The following is a 20,502-nucleotide window of genomic DNA, read 5'->3' on the forward strand; positions in this document are numbered from 1 at the left end:
CATCCTAATGTCACACAACCCGACGTTTCTACCTCCGATCGGGGGTGTGACTCTCTCTCTCTGATATGTGTGTGTGTGTGTGTGTGTATATATATATATATATATATATATATATATATATATATATATATATATATATATATATATATATATATATGTCATATCTTAATATTTTAGCCTTAATTATTTCTATTTAGAACTAAAACGTACTTATAATGTTTAAATTTTTATTTTACAGGTATAATTGTTGCTAGAGCGGAAACAAAGCGAAAAATGCGAAAAGTGGACTTGGATTGCAAAAAAGCAGAAGAAAGGCTGAAGAGGTCCATTACGCCTAGCGTAATGGGAGTACGCCCATCGTACACTGAGTTTCTCGAGTAAGCCCAGTGTAACGGTGTTGTATGCCCAGCGTACCGGGCTAGGTGTTCGGATGCAGATCGTGATTACTTCCTTATTACACCCCGTGTAAACTGACTTACACCTAACGTACGTAAGTCGGTTCCAAAACAAAAAAATTACGACTTTCGGTCAACCAGAACAGAGAACTCAAATTTCATTGATCCTTGGTCGAGAAGTAACCTTCCTTCTGCAGTTTTGAGAGTGTAGAAGGCGGCCGGAAGGCCGTTAAGCTGACAAGAGCGACGATTTGAGGGATTAGAGAGTGGATACATGTCGGGGTTCATGTGGATTGTTGTCCTGACCATGATTAGCATTCCATTGTGTTTACTTTCTGATTTGGGTGTTAAAGCGTTTCACTTTGTTTTTATGATTGAATGAATCTTTACGTTTATGGTTTAATTCCTATTTGGATTGTTTATTCTTATTTAATTTACTTTGTCAAGTTTGATTAAAAGATCCATATGTGTTAATGATTGTCACTTTGTTCCCTATTGGTGATTTAATAGAGTTTTGATGACCATCTGACTGTGTTAATTTGAATCATAGTTGTCTAGTGACCATTGGCCATTATGCCTAGAGTTGGATCAAAACCTAGGGTTAGGAAAGAAAGTGGTGAAATTTAATGTGTGTGCATGAGTAGATGACCATTCTATGCATGATTTAACTCCTATGATCATGAGGGTTAAATAAGATCAAATCTTTCTTAATACGAACTAAATACTGGTTTGCATGATTGTTTGTTCACTTAATCAATGAATTAATAGTTGTGTTAAAATCAAAGGATTAGTAGCATGAACATGACGCTAGCCATATTAGGAATCAGTGAATAATGAATAAATATCCACTGTATCAGTAGTTAACCATTATTTTGAGATGTAATTTATCTAGAACAAAGTACCTAATGAAATTTATCTTCCTGTCAGTTTATCGATATTTGATGCTAAGTGTTATTTGAGTTTTAATAAAACCTTTCTTATTGCTTTTGTATGTTTTGTGTAACACATAATCAAACATTCTAAAATTAATTCACCACCGTTCTCTATGTGTTCGACACCTGGTTTTACCACAACTATACTATTGCACGACTAGGTACACTGCCTAGTATGTTTATTAGTGATGTTGAGATAAAAATCAGTTTTATAACTTTAAAACTTTAGTAATTTATATAGATATAGATATATAAATAAATATATATATATATATATATATATATATATATATATATGTATGTGTGTGTGTGTGTGTATATATATATATATATATATATATATATATATATATATATATATATATATATATATATATATAACACATCAAGTTTTTGGTGTCGTTGCCGGGAACAATATTTAATTAGTGTGGTTTATTTGATTATTCCTTATTCGTTTTAATTTTTAGGTTTATTTTATTTTATTTTTTAATTTTGTTGATGACATGTCACTTGTCGGAGGGTTTTTGTTGTTGGCTTAAGTATAATTTAATTATAAAAAAGTGTCCAATGGTGGTAGAATAAAAATAATTGAAATTGAACGCATCAACGAATATATGTCCAACGTAAATCTAATTATGCCTTGCATACATTAAAGAGGATCGCGACTTAGAAATCTAACAACCAGTACGCCCAACGTACTTTAGGATTACGCCCCGCATACTTAAGGAAAACGTGATTCCGGAACTGACCCACACCGCGTACGCCCCGCATGCAAAAGGCATACGCCCAGCGTAAATCATCATCACAGGTTATATCGTTCTTCCTTATTTCTTTACTCTTTCATTTCTTTTCCAAAACACGTTGTGTTGGCTTGTACTCAACAAAAAGATCCGCTTTTTCTTATTTCATTGCTAAATTCGACACTAAGGTATGATTCTCGTTAACCTTTTTACTTTAATTTGTGTTTAATTCCAAGCAATTTGCTGCATTGTGCGAAATTAGAAATCTAGGGTTTATACCATTTCTGATTTGGGGTCGATTTTTCGTGCAATTGGTGCTAGAAAATACTTTAATTGACTGATTAAGACCCTAAGAACTAAACATTTGGACTGATTTTGGCCAAGAACTCGACAAGCAACTCAGTGACTTGTGCCTCTATACGTACGCCCAACGTACATTGAACGTACACCCAACGTACAGACATGCACAACTCTCGATTTTTCTATTCTAATTCTGTTTCAAATCTGGTTTTGTGGTGGTTTGTTTTGTGCTTAATGTTTGCAGATTATGGCTAGAGGAAATCAAAGAAGAAACCAAACTCCCGAGGAAATAACCGATCACCGTTTTTTGCAATTCCCACAATCTTTGAACGAAGGAACTCGTGCTAGATATCAAGAAAAACTCAGTTTACTACTCACCAAAGAAATAGAGATCACGCCATCACTCGATTGGGGATTGGCAACTCAAACTGGACTTGATGAACTAATTTGGGATTTTTTGACATGCACCCACTTAGACTCGAGCGAGTGCCTTTGTTTGTATGCCGAGGTTGGGACAGATTGTTCAGGATACAAGAACTTTTTTAGCGGGAATTTTCGCTGGAGTTTTATTCTACAGTTTCCCTTGATACTAGGATGACCCCTGATGACAGGACTGTTGAATAATGTTTTTGTATGTGACCATCACTGAAATAAGACGAACTGTTTTGATACTATCTAACAAATATTATCAGTTATTTCAGGATAAATCAATGCGTAATCAAAACGGCATATACAAAAACACGTGAATGACAAAAACGCAAAGACGTAAATTCACAACTCGACAAGTCTCAAACCGCATGAAGATAAGAATCTCAAGACTCAAGTCATGCAACTCAAACCACTTGCAAAACCGAATACAAGATCAAAAACGAATCAAACCAAAGCAAGATGATTCACGAACCCGACTCGACTCGCATACCAAACCACATGGATCAAAAACAACCGATACCAACACCCAAAACAACCGACACCCAAAACAACCAATACCAACACCCAAAACAACCGATACCAACACCCAAAACAACTGATACCAACACCCAAAACAACCAATACCAACACCCAAAACAACCCATACCAACACCCAAATCAACCAATACCCATACCCAAATCAACCAAGACAACATACCCACCTTACCAACAACAACCTTCCAAAACAACCAGAAATACCTGAAATACAATTACATAAAAACCAGTGTATTTGTCTTACTGTATAAACAATTGAGTAACAGAATTTTGAATAAATTTTATGTTACTTATACCTGATTGAACATTCAACAAATAGAGACACAGTCTATTAAGATCCAGTCCAACCCTAAGCCGTTCAGTCATTTATTTGACAAACGTACTTTATAGACCAGTCGTTCCACAAGTCCAGTTCAAAACCCACCTACTATATCTATATTTATATATTTTATTACAGCTTTATGTCATTTAAATACTGTCATTTATTTCATTTATAGCTTTCAGTCATTTATAGCTTTCTAGTATTTATTTATTTCGCATTCTCGTCATTCGCTGGTTTTCGTATTTTCCGTTTTGATCACGCATTCATGCAACCTGAAATAACTGATAATATTTGTTAGATAATACAAATACAGCTCGTCTTATTTCAGTGATGGTTACATACAATGTCACATACAAAGACATTTTTCAACAATTTCCCCCTATGTGATCATTGCTGAAATAAGGACAGGTATGATATAATCACATTGACAGTTTAACTTTTGATGATTCGAGATAAAAGATTTGTCAACTGATTAAATATATATATCTGTCACCCAGTAACTAGGTATCCGAGCCTTTTATTTGTGGTAATCAGATTGTTATATATTTCTAACAAGGACAATATTTTCATTTCGACTTGGTGGAGTAAGTAGGGAGTGCAGTGCAATTGAGCTTGTCATGAGATTTGGAGTTTATACTTTGGATGAGACAAGGAATGTCCACTTTCCGACGTTTCTTGTTGATCGTGTTATGGGACGGCCTTCTAACTACAACGAAAATACATTTTGGGCTGAGATTACATGAGGAGTGTATATACTGTCAACCGTAAGAGGATAAATGATTCGCTTCACTATGTACAGATTGCTGCATCGATTTGATCTCCATTTCTCTCACACATCACAAGAATGATGAGAGAGTGTCTTCTTCTGATTTGTTTTTCCTGTGGATGTTTGTTACACCAAGGAGGCACCTGAACCTCCTAATTGCTTTAGCCACTTATATGGGGAGGAGGGCCAGGGGGCTTCTAAAGGATAGCCCAATTTGTTGTGGGCACTTCATCACACGTCTGGCTAGATCTTATTTATTATTGACGAGAGATATCACGAGATCGATGGTGTTTTATGACGCTAGAACGATGAGTTTACAGTTGTTGGAGTCGATGAGGGTACTTGAGCGTGTTGAGGATGGTATTCAGAGGATAGGACCAGATGACATGGCTCACGAGGAGGGTGTTGCTGAGCCAGATCCTGAGAGACGAGGGAGGCGTAGACCTGTTCCACGAGGAGCCCATCAGGGACCACAGCAGGAGATTGATCTTAGTTACTTATCTCTGCATATGGATAACCGGTTTGATTACTTTGAGACTAGGAAACAGTGGTTTGAGGGGGCATTGACTGGATTATTTGCTTCACATGCTTATCATCATCCAGTTCCCTTTCCTCCACCATATAGACATAGGGGTGATGGAGCAGGGCCATCTGGGACGGAGCAGGACGACGAAGATGATGATGAGTGACTGAGTTATCCTTTTTATTTTATTTTATTATTACTTTATTTTTGGTTTATTAGACTTAGTTTAATTTTTATATTGGTGTGTATTTAATTTGTTTAATTTAGGATATTTTATTTATTTGATGTAATTTTGTTTTCCATGTTGATGCTCTTTGATCTCTAAGATTTTTGCAGACTTTTCGCCCTTAGAAAGCTGGCAGTAAGTTTAGCCGATAGGACCGACTGTTGTTTTATCACAAGAGAAAAAGTTGTGTGAGAGTTTGAAGTTGACAATCGAGAGCCACAACTTTCAATAAGTGTGGGGTGCGTGTCGATTTCGTGAGAGATTATTTTTTCGAAGAGTGACGTTTCTAACTATATATTGATTCCTATGGCATGGAAGAGCTATTCCCACGCCATCGAGTTTTATTTCGACGCAAAGCAGAAGTATCATCCCGACTGCTACGACATGGTTGACACTTTCCTATGTCGTGGGTGAGTTTTTAATTGCGAGAGGAGGCTGCCATTCTAGACACCATGACGTGGTCAACACTTACCACGTCGTGGCCATGCTATGATTTGCAATTCAGATTTTTCCTCATTCAACGAAACGACGTGGTCGACACTTCCCCATGTCGTGGTCACTATACATGCATTATTTGCAATCCTTTGCACCACATTTCAGAATTCAGTGTTCTTGGTTTTATTTTCCGGCACATTCAAAAGCAGCAGTTCCAGTTTCCAGTCTTCCAGCAAATTTATGGAACAACTTTTAGCAGCCCCATTCGATCTCACCACTACTACCCCAGGGGAGTCTGCTCCCTTTTCTCAATTTTTACTGCTTTTATGTTCTTAAATAGTTGTATGCATACAATGAGGAAATTCTATGAAATAAGTGTGGGGTAGGGGTCAAAAAAAGAATTTAAGTTTCAATTGGAAAATTTAAAATTGCTAGATCAGAAAATTTTAAAATTTTATAAACTTAAAAAATGATTTAATATGAAATCTAGTGATAAATAATTTTTCGTGCTAGTATTGTATGGGGTGATCCGATGCGAGCCCAAATGTTTACCTAAGCCAACACATGTTATAGTGTATTTGTGGATTCCCATTCTTAGTGAAAAGTCATGAAATATGAAAGATAATCTGGTAGTTTGTACGATGTAATAAGTTTTACAGCGTGTACTTGAAATCTATCCAGGAGAGCTTATGTAGTCATTGCACTTAGACTAATACCTCTAACCAATAAAAGTTGAAGTTAAGTTCCTTGCTTAAGCATGTAGGGTTTGAGTGAAAAAAAGAGAGATAAGAGAGAGAGACAAAGAGAGATTGCAAAAGTTGAAAGAATTTTTGAGCTATCAAAGTATGAAAATCAAAAGATCAAAAATTATGAAGAATCAAAAGTTGAAGATACAAAAAATCAAATAAGAAGGTGGTGAATTTAAACAAATTGAAAAGCAAATATCAAAGAATATATGAACTCAAAGAGGTCCATTTTAGTATCAAAGTTGTAATTCTTTCTAGAATTTATGTATGTTTGGTAGTTTAACCAAAAAATACATTGGGGTTAAGAAAGATTTATGGGGATGGATTTGGAGGATTGTAAAAATAAATGTCGTATAAGCTAAGGGGTGAAGGTTCATCAGGATTGTGAGTATTTAGGAATAGGAAGTTTTTAGGAATTATAGACACAAATACATGCATTGTGGTCTTGGGATAATGGTTGGGTTTAAAATGGATTGTTTTATGCGATATTGGTAAATTAAAAGTCAGTTTTCTTAGGGGAAAGAAAAGGTTAAGTGTGGGGTATTTTGATATTTGTATATATATATATATATATATATATATATATATATATATATAGACACACAGACACACACACCATATTTTAATATTTTAGCCTTAATTAGTGCTATTTAGAACTAAAAGTTACTTATAATGTTTAAATTTTTATTTTACATGTATAATTCTTGATGGAGCAGAAACGATGCGTAAAATGTGGAAATTAGACTTGAATTGCAAAATGCGGAAGAAATGCTAAAGAGGCCCATTACGCCCAACGTAATGGAGGTACACCCGGCGTACATTGAGTTTCTAGAGCACGCCCAACATAATGGTGTTGTACTCCCAGCATACTAGGCTAGGTGTCCGGATGTAGATCGTGATTGCTTCCTTATTACGCCCCGCGTAAATCGACTTATGCCCAGCGTACGTAAGTCAGTTCCAAAACCTATAAATTGTAATTTTCAGTCAACCAGAAGGGAGAACTCTATTTTCATTGATCCATGGTCGACAAGTAACCTTCTTTCTGTCGTTTTGAGAGTCTAGAAGGCGGTCGTAAGGTCGTTAAGCTGACATGAGCGAAGATCTGAGGGATTAGAGAGCAGATTCAAATCGGAGATCATGTGGTGTGTTGTCATGACCATGATTTTCATTCCACTGTGATTCCACTATGTGTTTACTTTCTGATTTGGGTGTTAAAACCTTTTACTTTGTGTTTATTATTGAATGAATCTTTGAGTTTATGGTTTAATTGCTATTTAGATTGTTTATTCCTATTTAATTTATTTTTTCAAGTTTGATTGAAAGATCCATATGTGTTAAAGATTGTTACTTTGTTCTCTATTTCTGAATTAATTGATTTTAGGTGACCATATGACTATGTTAATTTGAATCATAACTGTCAAGTACCATTGGTGATTATGACTACAATTGGACCAAAACCTATGGTTAGGAAAGAAAGTGGTGAACTTTAATGTGTATGCATGAGTAGATGACCATTCTATGCATGATTTAACTCCCATGATCATTAGGGTTAAATAAGATCAAATCTTGCTTAATACGAACTAAATACTGATTTGCATGATTGTTTGTTCACTTGATCAATGAATTAATAGTTGTGTTGAAATCAAAGGATTAGCAGCCTGACCATGATGTTAGTCATATTAAGAATCGGTGAATAATGAATAAATATCCATTGTATCAGTTGTTAGCCATTATTTTGAGATATAATTTATCTAGACCAAAGTACCTACAGAAATTTGTGTTCCAGTCAGTTTATCGATAATTGATGCTAAGTATTATTTGAGTTGTAATAAAACCCTTCTTATTGATTTTGTGTGTATTGTGTAACCTGTAATCAAACTTTCTAAAATTAATTCACCACCGTTCCCCTTGTGTTCGACACCTGGTCTTACCACAACTATACTATTGCACGACTAGGTACACTGCCTAGTGTGTTTATTAGTCCGATTAAGATAAAATCAGTTTTACAAATTTAAAACTTGAGTGATTAATATATATATATATATATATATATATATATATATATATATATCTATTCTTCTAATCGTAATCTAAAGACATAGAAAAACTGTTCTCTTCCTCTGATCGTCATTCCCTTCCTTTAATCGTTACCAGAAAGCATAACCCTATCGATTTCATATATACATCAAATCAATTCTATGTGTTCTTCTTCCACTGCTTTGTGTTCTTACTCTGCTGCTATGCCTTCACTATATTCCAATATGATCTATTTTTTTAGTTTTCTATCATACATACATACCCATGTGCGAAACTCTATCTTTCTGTTAGACTATTTGTTGAGTATTTGAGATATTGAAACTGATTTGGCATGTTTGGTTATTTAGGGTTAATCGTTTTATGATTCCCTATGGTGCCTTACAGTAGAAGTTCTTCATCGAGCTGTTCTAAGGCATTGGTTTTATATTAAGGCATTGGTTTTATATTTTTGGTAAATATTTTATGTTCCCTATAAATAATCATTAGGTTAGATTTTGAAAAAAGGCTTTTTCCTGATTAGGGTTTTCTTTGTACGTTCAGATCCTTATCAATATACACAAAACCTTTATCAGATTACATGCATATTATGGTAAGCTTTTTCCTGATTAGGGTTTTCTTTGTACGTTCAGATCCATATCAATATACACAAAACCTTTTTCAGATTACTTGCATATGGTGGTGATTGATTCTTGATTGTTATTGATTTTCCGCATTCGTCATCTCGGATTTACTCCCAACAAGTGGTATCAGAGCGGGTTCTTGTAGATCTCAGCGATTATTTCAAGAATCGATCTTGTTTATGGTGATATTGTATCATAAATCTCACCTTGTTCTTCACGTTTTGTAAGTTTTCTGAAAAGAAAAAGTTAAATATCTCTTACTATTGTAAAATCTTGTTCAGATCTTTTATCTTCTACCCATTCTTTCATCTGATTTGTTCTTGAATCTTGTTTTAGAAGAAAAAGAAGAAGAATTTCGTGTTTTGTCAAAGTATTTGTGACAACCCGATATTTTAAGTCAATGTAATGTTCAAAAAGCCAAATAATATTAAACGATTTTTTATGTAATAAAATGGCGTCAAAAATGAAGTGTTCCAAAGTCCCATTTGGGTTTCATAAAATGCTAGATATATTGTCAAGGTTTCCAAATATATAAAGAACACCCAAATCCGAGTTATAACGAAGAAGTTATGACCAATCGAAAATCCGCGACACAACCGGTAAAACACCGTTAAGCGTAAAAAGTGAAACTTCAATAAAATGCTTTTTAGTCTTAGATATCTAAACTAAAGTCGTAGATTATGTTAAACCATGAGCATACATAAAAAAAACGCCCAAATCTGACTTCGTATGAGGAAGTTATGATTTTTCTAAAATTTCAGAACAGCAGTAGACAGCTAAAAACTCGAAATAAAGATCGAGCGATTTTTAGCCGACGCAACCTAAACGAGAATTGAAGGTCTCGACAATAGTAGTACAACGGTAAAAAGAAAGACGAAAACGGGCATCAGATGAAGAAGTTACGGATTTTTAACGGAATTATCCTGTCCCGGCCTATTTAAAATATAATATTAAAAATTAAATTCAAAATTAGCCGACGGAGTCTAAATGAAAGTTGTAGAGTATATTCTCACCTACGCGTGGATATAAAGAACGTCGAAATCGGAGCTCGTATGCGAGAGATATGAATTTTGGAAGTTCGAGGCACGCACACCAACCTTATCCGAAACTCACAACGTGAGCAAGAGACTCACGACGTGAGTCTATGACTGATGTGTGCCAGAACTAGACCACCGGGCGTCGCGTCTACAGACCAGACTCACGACGTGAATCCCAAGAACTCACCTTATAAATAGCATGCGAGACTTCCGACCTTCCTTGCCCAATTCTCTCTTCTCTCTCACTTTTACTCCCCGTTTAGCATCCCGAGACGATCCCGACTTCCCGGTTTCATACCTCAGTCCCGACGAAGGTCCTAAGCTCCGAAATTCCCAAGAATTACACCACTTTCCGGTCGAGGTGCCGCCCGAGAAAAACTCGTTTCCTTCAAATCACAACACTTTCCAGGTGAGTTCATAACCCTTATTTTCACGTCTTTTTCATGTTTTAGGGGGGGGGGGGGGGGAAATACAAGTGAAACACGAGATAAACTCACATCTAAAATACGCATCGCTAGATATGTTTTCAAATACTTCATCTGCATTTTGTTTATAAATGATAAACAATATTTCTACCAACGTTACTCCTTACATGCAAAGTTGGTATTACACCGAGCTCTTATCCTCAAATGAAACACACTTTCGAAAAACTATAATGGGTATAGTTTACGAGTTATTCATAACATCTTTACATAAACACTGAAAAAGGAACTATTTTCATAAAGACTTTTCATTCCGTAAATCTTTTGATACTATGTTTTGTGAGACACTCATCTTCAACGTACTTTCGAGTATGCATTTCAAGTCCTGTATTATAAACCATAATCTCTTGGAGGGAGAGCGTGATACTTGTGTATAGATCTATATGGGATTGACAATCCCGCACCTAAACTGTTAGCTACAGTTAGACCAGCAGGTCTGGGTGACAAACGTCATAACACTACAACGCCTGAAGAACGTTGTTACAGGCAGTCTGGGTCAATAGCATGGTTATAAAACTCACATGGAAGTATTAAAATAAGTTCGATTTATGAGACTCTTGAATGCATTCAGTAAATACATTATTTGAGTATAAATACACTTTCACCATTTTGAGCACGAAAGATACTATTGCACTCCAGCCTTTGGAACTTTTTCAAACTATATGTAGAAAATATTGGATTTTCTGGAAAACACGTTCAGTTATTTTTAGTAAAGGACATACAAATTTCAGTACAAAAACGCTTATGAACTCACCAACTTAATTGTTGACACTTTTTCAAAACTACTTGTAATTCTTAGGGAATCAGTAATAAAGGTAACCATCAGCTTTCGGAGAAGGAACGCTAAGGCGTCTATTATCAAAACATTTTAAATCATCATATTTGTAATATTCTTTTGAAACTTGTATTACACGCAACAATGTAAGTGTTTATTATATTTATGATGGTTGTGTTTACTTTCTTTACAATATTCAACTGTTATGATACTACGTGAAGTCACCCACCCCCCGAATGTTTCCGCCATTCTGGTTTGGGGGTGTGACAGATTGGTATCAGAGCATTCTTTATAGTGAACTAAGTATATCGAACCACATAAGATATACAAACTATAAATGCAAAGGGACCAAAAACCCTCTGACAAAACGTTTTCATAAACGATACTTTTAATAAATTAAAATGATATATATATATTTTTAAAAGTACAAATACACGCATGCATCGGTCTCGTATCATAGCAAAATTTTTATAAAAGTATTAAGGCAAGTTGCGATACTACGACTAGGCCTTGGGGTGTGTAATCAAATCGAGAATAAATATAGCCTGATCAACTATATTTATCCTGGATGTGACTAACGTATGTCGAGGAATGGTCGTAGTGAGCAACAAGTCAAAAATTTACCAAAGAAAATACTTGAATCAAACTTACAAATTTGAAATACTATAGGAGTATTTTATAAAACCATAAGAGCTATAGAAATCGTGCGAACCTCGATATTTAGTTAAATTTAGGAAATCATCAAATAAATAAATAATATTATTTATCAAAAATTTCCTTTTTACTCCCGAGTTTTTATAAAAAAATTCTCTTGCCTCTATTTCTCAACTAGACAAAATGGCAGGATTCCACATTCCCGGGGATCCCTACTACTCTAACCAGGGTAATGGAGGCTGGATTGAAGAGGACCCAGAGGAAGATCCTGAAGAGATTCCCGAGGAGGGGCCAGAAGAGGATTTCGAAGAGGATCCCGAGGAAGACCCAAATGAAGAGACAGAAGAGGAAGGAGATGGTGGGAGCACTGACTCAGAACCCGAGATTTACAATCCTCCCCGAGGAGCAGCAAATCCCCAAAGGAACTTTCAGGGCCCGGCGCCCCGCTGGGCTGTGGATCTGAAGCGATGGAGCAGGGAACAAGGGCAACGCCCACCCTACGGCATGGCACGAGGCTTTTATAACCTCAGCAATGGGGGTTCAGCTGACAGAGCACTCCTTGTCATGGTTCATCGCATTGCCAACCAAGGCGACCAAGCAAGAGCAAATGCCAGCCAACTCTTGGACATTGGGGCCACCGTTGCTGTCACTGCGGTACGTCTTCGTCGTCTGGACAAAGAACATGAGCAGACAATAGAGCACACCTTTTCCCTTCAGAAAGACATTACTGCTGCTAGAGCCAAAGTAAGGGAGTTCCATAAGAACCAAGCCGCAATGGAGAGGCGTATCATCGAGGCTGAACGACAAGTAGCCCGAGCTAAGGCTTCCACAACCACATACCATGGTCCGCATCGTGCTACCCGCTCGGAGTAGAGCGCGTACTACTGGCGCTATATTTATACCTATCGGCCTAACTGTTGGTGTTACCTTTTCTTGTATAAATGTAAACCCGACGGATTGTGAGTACACAATTCGGAGGCCGGAATGCTGTCAAATTTTCCCATTTTCATTTATGTACCCTAGACCTATAAAAGGTCAAAATTTTCCTGATCGTTGTATCATATACTAATATCAATGAAATTGACACGCATTTATTATTTCCTTGAGTATTCCATTTAATTCTTAAAAGAATCATACACTTATTTTTGAAAGTTTCCATAACATGCAAAAACCAGAACTGTTCAGAACCAAAACTAAAACCTTCCATAATCATTTCTAATGACTTATCAAGGATTCGTCTCTTAACTTGTGGCAGAATAATGCCACCAAGAAGAAATCCTCGACGCTTCAATAATACAGGAACACCAACACCACCTCCACCACCCCCTCCGTCGATGGATGCTGCTACCTTTCAGGCTGCTGTAACAGCTGCCGAAACTGCAGCAATGACACAAATGAGTAACAACGGATCAGGAGGAGGAATAAACAGCTCTACAAATGGCCAAAACCAGAGTCGTTCCGGGGAATGTACTTACAAATACTTCTCCAACAGCAAACCCATCCCCTTTAATGGAACTGGGGGAGTGATGGCTCTATCCCAATAGATAGAGAAAACGGAAGCCGTTCGAGATATGCTCATGCCCCGAAGTGAGCAAAGTAAAATTTGCCTCCTGTACTTTCTCTGAATGAGCCCTAACGTGGTGGAATGGCCACGTCAAGTCACTAACTCTGGTGGTGGCAAACTCCATGGGTTGGGAGAACCTGAAGCAAATGCTATTACGAGAGTACTGCCCAAGGGGCGAGATCCAGAAACTTGAACAGGAACTTTGGGAATTGACTATGGTAGGCTCAGACATCACAAACTATACGAATAGGTTCAGTGATTTGACAATACTTTGCCCAGGGATGATGGCCCTTGAAAGCAAGAAGGTGGAAAGGTATATCTGGGGGCTGTCGCCCTAGCTTCGAGGAAGTGTGCTAGCTTCCAAACCCACGACGTTCGACAGTGCCAAACAACTGGCACAGTCCCTCGTCGATCATGGGGTCTGCCAAGGTGTCATGACCATCGTCCCGGAACCAACCAAAGGAAGCAACAACAATAACAGCAATGCCAACAACAACAACAAGAAGTTTTGGAACAAAAGGAAAGGTCAAACTTCGCAAGTACCTTCAAAGAAACAAATAGTGGCGGTCCATGCTGCTACTGCCCCCACTGTTGTCCCTGATACCCCTACGCCGGTAAAACAATATGTTGGGAACCTACCAGAGTGCAACAAATGCAATTACCATCACAACGGGAATTGCCGGGAGATGCACTGTAAAAACTGCGATAGGAAAGGGCACACTGCCCGTTTCTGTAGGTCACCGGCGCGACCAATCACCCAAGTTCCTGGTGCTGGAGTGAGCCAGGCATGTTATGTGTGAGGGGAAACAGGGCACTACAAGAGGGATTGCCCTAAGGAAAAGAATGCTGGCGGTGTAGGAAGAGTGCTGGCAATAGGGCAGAACGAGGCAATAGCCGATCCCACAGTGGTTACGGGTACGTTTCTCCTCAACAACATTTATGCATGCATACTCTTTGACTGTGGTGCGGAGAGAAGTTTCGCGAGTCATAAATTCAAACACTTACTTAATCAAAAACCCCAAGCACTAAATAAAATATTAACAGTAGAAATGGCAAACGGTAAAACGGAAAGCGCAAACGATATGTACATAGGTTGTACGTTAAATTTAAATGAACACTCGTTCCAAATCGATCTTATGCCGATTACTATAAGGAGTTTTGATGTCATCATCGGTATGGACTGGTTAAGCCTTCACCATGCCAATATACTTTGTCACGAAAGGGCCGTTCGCCTCAATCTGCCAAGCGGCAAAACTCTTATCATTTATGGGGACAAACCCAGTACCAATTTACAAATCATCTTTTGCGTCAAAGCCCGAAAATACCTTCGCAAGGAATATCATGCCTTTCTAGCCCACGTGGTAGACAAGAAACGAGAAGTGAAAGACATTAAAGACATTCCGGAAGTCTGCAATTTCCCCGACATTTTCCCTGAAGATCTTTCAGGAGTCCCACCAGAACGTCAAGTCGAGTTCAGGATCGACTTGATTCCCGGAGCTACCCCAGTAGCAAAATCGTCGTACCGTCTAGCACCGGTTGAAATGCAGGAGTTATCCAGCCAGCTGAACGAACTTCTAAGCAAGGGATTCATCAGACCGAGCTTCTCACCTTGGGGTGCGCCAGTCCTGTTCGTAAAGAAGAAGGACGGATCTTTTCGCATGTGCATCGATTACCAAGAGCTGAACAAACTCACGATCAAGAACCGATATCCCTTACCGCGCATAGACCATCTATTCGACCAACTACAGGGAGCGAGCTACTTCTCAAAGATCGATTTAAGATCTAGGTACCACCAGCTGCGAGTCCTGGAAGGAGATATTCCCAAAACGGCATTCCAGACTCGCTATGGTCACTACGAGTTTGTAGTGATGCCCTTTGGATTGACAAATGCACCGACAGTGTTCATGGACTTGATGAACCGAGTATGTCGTCCTTTCCTGGACAAATTTGTGATCGTATTCATAGATGATATAATCATCTATTCAAGGAGCAAGGAGGAACATAGCCAACACCTCCGACAGGTCTTGGAAACATTAAGGACAGAGAAGCTTTACGCAAAATTCTCAAAGTGCGAATTTTGGATTCGGAAAGTAGATTTCCTAGGTCACGTGGTCAGCAAGGAGGGGATACACGTGGACCCTTCCAAAATCAAGGCAATCGAGAACTGGACAACTCCAAGGACTCCAAAGGAAATCCGACAATTCTTGGGCCTTGCTGGGTATTACCGAAGGTTCATACAAAACTTTTCGAAGGGTGTAACCTTCAGCTGGGGAGGAAAACAAGACGTTGCATTCCAAACCCTAAAGCGATCTCTATGCAGCGCACCTATATTATCTTTGCCAGAAGGAACAGAAGACTTCGTGGTCTATTGTGATGCGTCAAACCAGGGGCTTGGATGTGTCCTGGTGCAACGAGGGAAGGTCGTCGCATACGCCTCGAGACAAATCAAGACGCACGAGGTCAATTATACCACGCACGATCTCGAACTAGGAGCAGTCGTCTTCGCTCTAAAAATCTGGAGGCACTATCTCTACGGCACGAAATGTACAATCTTTACCGACCATAAAAGCCTTCAACACATCCTCAGTCAAAAGGAACTCAACATGAGACAAAGACGGTGGTAGAACTACTAAACGATTACGAATGCGAAATTCGTTTTCATCCCGGGAAAGCTAATGTAGTAGCCGATGCACTCAGCCGAAAGGAATACTCGGGCCGCCGAGTGAAATCCTTAACAATGACCATCCACTCACACCTGTCCGCACAAATCAAAGAAGCACAGGAAGAAGCCTTGAGGCCAGAGAACGTGGTAGGTGAAGCATTGAGAGGAATGGACAAAAACTTTGAAGTCAGGCATGACGGAGTTCGTTGTCTCATGAACCGGATCTGGACACCAAAATTTGGTGGATTCAGGGATGTTATAATGAATGAAGTTCATAAAACTCGCTACTACGTACATCCCGGCTCAAACAAGATGTACTTAGACCTCAAGAGGTTGTATTGGTGGCCGAACATGAAAGTCGAAATAGCTACCTATCTAGGCAAATGTTTGACTTGCGCCGAGGTCAAGGTGGAATACCAAAAGCCCTCGGGATTGTTGCAACAACCGGAAATACCCGAGTGGAAGTGGGAGCGGATAACCATGGACTTCATAACCAAGTTACCCAAGACGGCAAGCGGACTCGACACCATCTGGGTGATCGTCGACAGGTTAACCAAATCCGCGCACTTCCTACCAATCAAAGAAACGGATAAACTGGAAAAGCTAACCAGAACATACATCAGAGAGATTGTACGACTGCATGGTGTACCAATATCCATTATGTCGAACCGAGATAGTAGATTCACCTCGAGGTTCTGGCAGTCGCTACAAAAATCTCTAGGAACAAGGTTAGACATGAGTACCGCTTATCACCCACAGACCGACGGCCAGAGTGAGAGAACCATACAAACCTTAGAAGATATGCTAAGAGCTTGTGTGATCGATTTTGGTAAGGCGTGGGACACCTATTTACCATTGGTCGAGTTTTCGTACAACAATAGCTATCACACTAGCATCAAGGTTGCCCCATTCGAAGCCCTCTACGGCCGTAAGTGCAGATCACCTCTGTGCTGGGCTGAAGTGGGTGACACACAACTAGCAAGAGGACAAGCAACCGACAGCACTGTCACTGGACCATAAATCATAAGGGAAACTACAGATAAGATTGTTCAAATCCGGGAGCGACTGAAGGCTTCAAGAGACAGACAAAAGAGTTATGCGGATAAAAGACGGAAACCCTTGGAATTCCAGGTTGGGGACCGGATACTACTAAAAGTCTCACCTTGGAAGGGATTAATACGTTTTGGAAAGCGTGGGAAACTAAACCCAAGGTATATCGGACCATTCGAGATCCTTGCCAGGATCGGCCCGGTGGTATACAAACTTCGATTACCGCAGGAACTCAATAACGTACACCCTACCTTTCACGTGTCGAACCTAAAGAAGTGCTTGTCCGATGAGACCCTCGTTATCCCTCTAGACAAAATTGAAATCAACGAGAATCTCAAATTCATAGAAGAGCCAGTAGAGATCATGGATCCGGAAATTAAAAGAACTAAACAAAGTCGCATACTCATTGTGAAGGTCCGTTAGAATGCTAAGCGAGGACCTGAATACACCTGGGAGCGCGAGGATCAGATGAAACAAAAGTACCCACATCTTTTTCCTAGTCCATAAACTCTGTCTTAGATTAAATTTCGAGACGAAATTCCCTCTAACGGGGGGATTATGTGACAACCCGATATTTCAAGTCAATGTAATGTTCAAAAAGCCAAATAATATTAAACTATTTTTGATGCAATAAAATGGCGTCAAAAATGAAGTGTTCCAAAGTCTCATTTGGGTTGCATAAAATGCTAGATATACTGTCAAGGTTTCCAATCGAAAATCCGCGACACAACCAGTAAAACATTTGCGACACAACCGCGACACAACCAGTGTTCCAAAGTCTCATTTGGGTTGCATAAAATGCTAGATATACTGTCAAGGTTTCCAATCGAAATTCCCTCTATAACGAAGAAGTTATGACCAATCGAAAATCCGCGACACAACCAGTAAAACACCGTTAAGCGTACAAAGTGAAACTTCAATAAAATGCTTTTTAGTCTTAGGTATCTAAACGAAAGTCGTAGATTATGTTAAACCATGAGCATACATAAAAAGAACGCCCAAATCTGACTTCGTATGAGGAAGTTATGATTTTTCTAAAGTTTCAGAACAACAGTAGACAGCTAAAAACGCGAAATAAAGATCGAGTGATTTTTAGCCGACGCAACCTAAACGAGAATTGAAGGTCTCGACAATAGTAGTACAACGGTAAAAAGACAGACGAAAACGGGCATCAGATGAAGACGTTACGGATTTTTAACGGAATTATCCTGTCCTGGCCTATTTAAAATATGATATTAAAAATTAAATTCAAAATTAGCCGACGGATTCTAAATGAAAGTTGTAGAGTATATTCTCACCTACGCATGGATATAAAGAACGTCGAAATCGGAGCTCGTATGCGAGAGATATGAATTTCGGAAGTTCGAGGCACGCACACCAACCTTATCCGAAACTCACGACGTGAGCAAGAGACTCACGACGTGAGTCTATGACTGATGTGTGCCAAAACTACACCACCGGGCGTCGCGTCTACAGACCAGACTCACGACGTGAACTATCCCATGTTCACGACGTGAATCCCGAGAACTCACCCTATAAATAGCATGCGAGACTTCTGACCTTCCTTGTAACATCCCGAAAATATCAACTAAAAATTTCATTTTTAAATTAGGTTAATACATAAAAAACATCGTTATAAAACATTCATAATATTAATTTATGTCTGAAAACCGGTAACATCATAGTAAAATATTCAGAGTACATCCCAGAAATCCATAGTGCGGAAACAAGAGTGTATGTGATATGCCGCTACCGCGCCAGCTCCTTTTCCCTAGTTGAAGAGATACCTGAAAACAAAACTATAAAACGTAAGCACGAAGCTTAGTGAGTTCCCCCATAATGCCACATACCATGCAATCATATAATGAACAGCTAAGAGATACGGGCCTCGCCCACACCCATAGAGATACGGGCCTCGCCCACACCCTACTAGCTAGGAGATACGGGCCTCGCCCACACTCTACTTTCTGTGAGATACGGGCCTCGCCCACACTCTGCCACTAAACCATAACATACAAGTATCACACAGACAACAAGTATAAGCAATTCTATCATACTGGCATATATCACAATTAAACTCGGCTATGAGATACGGGCTCCGCCCACACTCCGATACTAACAAATCGTCTATACGGGCTGGCCTTGGTGCCTTAGACCCGTCCCTACAGGAAGGAAACTCACCTCGAGAGTAGCTGCCGAAAACCTGCTCCGACTACGCCTGGCTGCCGCACCGGTAATCCCTCCGGCTATAAATCCGTAAACATGGATTAGGTACTCATAAATACCCCTAAGGTCAAATGACCGGTCAAAGTCAACTCCTTGGTCAAAGTCAACCTTCTGATTGACTGGACTCGCCGAGTCCATATGACGACTCGCCGAGTCCTTCTATGTCTAGCCCGACTCTGACTCATCGGGTCCCTGTTGCCACTCACTGAGTCAGCCTGACTCGCTAGACGGGGACAACTAACAAACCCGCGACTGGACTCGCCGAGTCCAAGGGGGTGACTCGCCGAGTCCGACGAACAGATCTCGCAAATCGCTCCAATCTTCCATCAGAACATCAACCTTGGAGATTTGGAGATTCTGGGACTATAGCTACACGTTAAATTGCTAATTCCATGTGCGACTACGGAGGGTTGGACCTCCTACACTTAAACCCTTCTTATCCTAGTGACTGATCATATGAATCGCCGAGTTGGAAGAACAACTCGTCGAGTTCAAGGCTATATTCAAGGGACTCGCCGAGTTTGAAGAACGACTCGCCGAGTACTAGGCAATCTCCATAGGACTCGCCGAGTTGTTTATCCAACTCGCCGAGCCTAAGGCCATCTTCATGGAACTCGCCGAGTGCACTTTGGCACTCGCCGAGTACCCTTCGACTCTTCACCCAATCTGGCCAAAACTGAGACATGCAATGGTTCCAACCCATAAATCTAAGCTCCTAGGGTATAAACACACGGAGTTTGGGAGGTTTAAGGTCTTGAAATCCACATATAAGGGACAAAAAGGGAATCTATTATACTAAAGATTAAGAAGGAGCTTTCTTACCTGGTTAGGAGCTTCTCCCAGGGTAGATTTCGGATCTACCACACTTCCTTGCACCCTCCAACTTCCTCCTTCTTCTCTTAAGCTTCAAGCTTCCTTCACCCAGCCAAAATCACTCACAAGGATCAAAATGGGCTAGGGTTTCGCTCTACAGTTCTTTTGGAAGAGAATGGGATGAAATGGGTGTTTTAGAATGGGTAACATGGGGTGAAATGTCTGAAAATAGAG

This window comes from Lactuca virosa, chromosome 3 (genome assembly GCF_052849685.1).
Source record: "Lactuca virosa cultivar CGN04683 chromosome 3, Lactuca_virosa_CGN04683_v6, whole genome shotgun sequence".
In the NCBI taxonomy this organism is placed as follows: domain Eukaryota; kingdom Viridiplantae; phylum Streptophyta; class Magnoliopsida; order Asterales; family Asteraceae; genus Lactuca; species Lactuca virosa.